The following is a 3,362-nucleotide window of genomic DNA, read 5'->3' on the forward strand; positions in this document are numbered from 1 at the left end:
GAAGACCATGGAATCCTGCCCTGTGACCCGGAGCTGGCAACACAGCCAAGATGTCCCTAAAACTCCCAAGGGGCCTCCTGACACGCCTCTCCCCTTCCATCGTTGTGTAATCAGATGGATTCCCTGAGAAAGCCTCAGTCCCTGGCATGTTGACCTTTGACATTAGGCTTGGGGCCCGCAGCTAATGAGTGCGTCAGCTGCAAACTCCTGCAGAAAGTCAACAGGAAGGGGCCTGGTCATCAGCTCATGCAGAGGAGAAATGGCCCGCCCTTCTCCTCACCATGTGGCTGATGCCCCCAAAGACCCCTGACCCTTCCAGGCAGATGCCCACAGGACAGGGTGCAGAGCAATGGGGGCTGGGATTGAGGTCGCCCAGGGCACAACCTGAGGCCCAAGAACCAGGACAACCTTGATGCCCACTTTTCCCAGCCAGGCTTCTGACCAGAACCCGTGTGCTTCTCCAGTCCGGGGAAGAAATATGTGAATCAGTGAGGAGATTATGTGAGGATAAAATGAGAAACAGATGTTGGAAAAGATTCCCCTGAATTATTAGTATTAGTAAAATAGTCAGAACTGGGCGTGGCAGGAAAGTGGAAGGAGCTGACCCTAGAACTGGGACCAGTTAGAGGGCTATGGGAGCGTTCTCCTCAACATAACCCACCGTCTATGCACAACAGGTCTGTGTCATCACCTGCACACTGACAACAGCTCCATAAGTGCAGTTGGGAAAAAAGTAGGGGAACTAGTGGAGATGGGAAAGCAATGGGGGAACTAGGGAAGACGGGGAGGGGCACTGGGGGAACTAGGGGAGATGAGAAACCAATGGGGGAGGGAGGGGAGATGGGAAAGCAATGGGGGAACTAGGGGAGATGGGAAAGCAATGGGGGAGGGAGGGGAGATGGGAAAGCAATGGGGGAATTAGTGAAGCCACCATATTTATCTCGCCAAGAACCCATGGACCGAGTAGCCTTCCCTTCCACTGCACCCTGCTGTGTCCTACTTCCTTGGAGGGAGGAATCACCAGCCAAAGTCCTGTTCCTGCCTTTGCACAACAACAGTGGAGCAAACTTAGGGCTCTCGCATCTCTCTCCTAAGGAAGAGAAGTGAAGGTTGGACCGGCTGCTGTGAGTTCCTTGTCCATATCTACCCCTCTGTCCCACCCAGCTCTGGAAGAATACAGAAGGTGCTCATCTCTTAACAAGGACATGGGTAGGAAAAGACTACCATTTTATTGTGGTTCATCTTCCTCTGAGGATATTTTTTCCATTGATTTTTAGTGAGTAGAAGGGAGGGAGAGAGGGAGGGAGGAGAGGAAGACCAATGTGAGGAAGCCACATGGATGGGTTGCTTACAGCATGGGTCCCCACTGGGGCCTGGGATAGAACATGAAAGCCAGGTACATGCACTTGATGGGGAATCAAACCAGCTTCCCTTCCATGCACAGGTCAACACCCTAACTACGGAGCAGCACTGGCCAGGGTGGAAAAGTCAATCATTCCCTATCCCATGGATTCAGGGGTATCAATCTTTTTGCCAGTGAGATCTCTACACAACAAGAGTAAGCCTTGGGTGTGTCAGAGTGGTGGTGGTTGGGGATGGAGGACTTGGTCTGTGATCCCCATACCTGGAGAGTCAGCCAGCAGGCCATTAGGCGTGGTACTAACTTCCTGACTGTGGGTGGGAGCCCCCGGAACTGAGGGAACATCAAGAACTGAACTCAAGCAATTGCCTCCCATCCTCTGATAAGCAATCTCTCTTTCAGTGGCCACACACACACACACACACACACACACACACACACACACACAGCCTGCCGGCACACCCTGGTCTGTGATCATCCACTTTCCCAGTTCTCATGGGTGGGGGCTCAGGTACTACGTGCACCCTTTGGGAGCCGCTGGGATTGGTCCTCAGAAGGCTGCCTGCCTCACCCTTGCTGGGCTGTGTGACCATGGACCAGGCCTTTCCCTTTTGAGACTCAGCATGCTCCACTGTGCAGTGCTAATGCCCCTCAAGGACACGGCCGGGAAGATGAAATGAGGTGAGTGCATGCAACTGCTTTGTAGAGTGCACGGGGGTTAGGCACATATTCCCAGTCTGATCTTCCTGAAGACAGTAATCATAGGAAAGAGGACTGTGAGGCTGGTCCACATTCCGACCCAGGTGGAACGAAGTCCTGTGTGTCCCGTCTGATGCCTGTGCAAATCACAGCAGAATCTGTGTCCAGAGGGTGAGTTCCCAGGGTCAATACTCTCACCATCATTTCGCTGGACTGCACGCTCCATGGAGTCAGGCCTTGCTGCGTTTGTTTGCTTTATCTGCTGATATTGTCTAGGTGCCTAGAACGGTACCATGGGAATTTCCAACAGGCAAATAAACTTGGTGCGTGAGTCAGTGAATCCTTTTGAGCATCTAGTGCAAAGATGTCAACGGTAGTGATAATAAACACTTCCACGTGACTGAGGTATCCCCACAAAGAAATCAGGCGACAGCAGAAAATACCTCACTCATCTTCACCTGAAAGATATGGAATTATCTTAAACTATAATGACCACTGCAGCTGAGCAGGCGCGTGCCATGAATCATTAAGCTATGGGTCAATTGTGCAATAGCAAAAGCAGGGAAGTTGCTAGGATACTCCGAAGGTGGTACAGCATTCTCCACTTGATCCTGGAGCAGATTCTTCAATGAGCAAGGAATGCACTTCACAGCTACAGCTTGTGTTGACTGAGCACCGGCGGTGTTCTGGGTGTGTGTTTATCTTATTTATATTGGAAAATGTCACCCTCACCTCCACCCTATGTGACAGGGTTCACAATCTGTACAGACGACACGTCTGGAATTCACGGAGGTTAGATAGCTTAATCAGGGCCATCCAAGGTTTCATTAAGTGGCAGAATGAAGATTTAACACCAGCTCTCCCCAAGACCAAAACCGGGACTTTGCTCTTAAATCTCAAAAGGCAGCACCCACCCTTCACTATCTGTGAGCTGCTTCAAAGGGCTGATATGGGATAGGCCCGTTTTCAGGTGCAGTGTGACATCACCAGAGGGATTAGGACACGATACATAGCTAGGGAGGCTCCTTACACAGACTATCCATTGGAAGAATCTCAAACTTTATTACAGTGTGCTCTCTTGTGCAAACACAAGATGACGTCTTGGTTTTCAAGACGAATCCTACTTGGCCCGGACACGCTGCAGTGGGTGCTCGAGGCGGCAGGGGATCCCCACTTACCTTTCATGACTAAGGATTCCTCAGACTCAGTTTGGCTGCTCCATTGTAGGCAATTATGGTGCCAATGCAAAGTTCTCCTCCTCCTTCTCCTTTATAAGAAGACGCCTGGGGATTGAGGGAAGGGT

The sequence above is a fragment of the Myotis daubentonii genome, chromosome X, assembly GCF_963259705.1.
Source record: "Myotis daubentonii chromosome X, mMyoDau2.1, whole genome shotgun sequence".
Classification (NCBI taxonomy): domain Eukaryota; kingdom Metazoa; phylum Chordata; class Mammalia; order Chiroptera; family Vespertilionidae; genus Myotis; species Myotis daubentonii.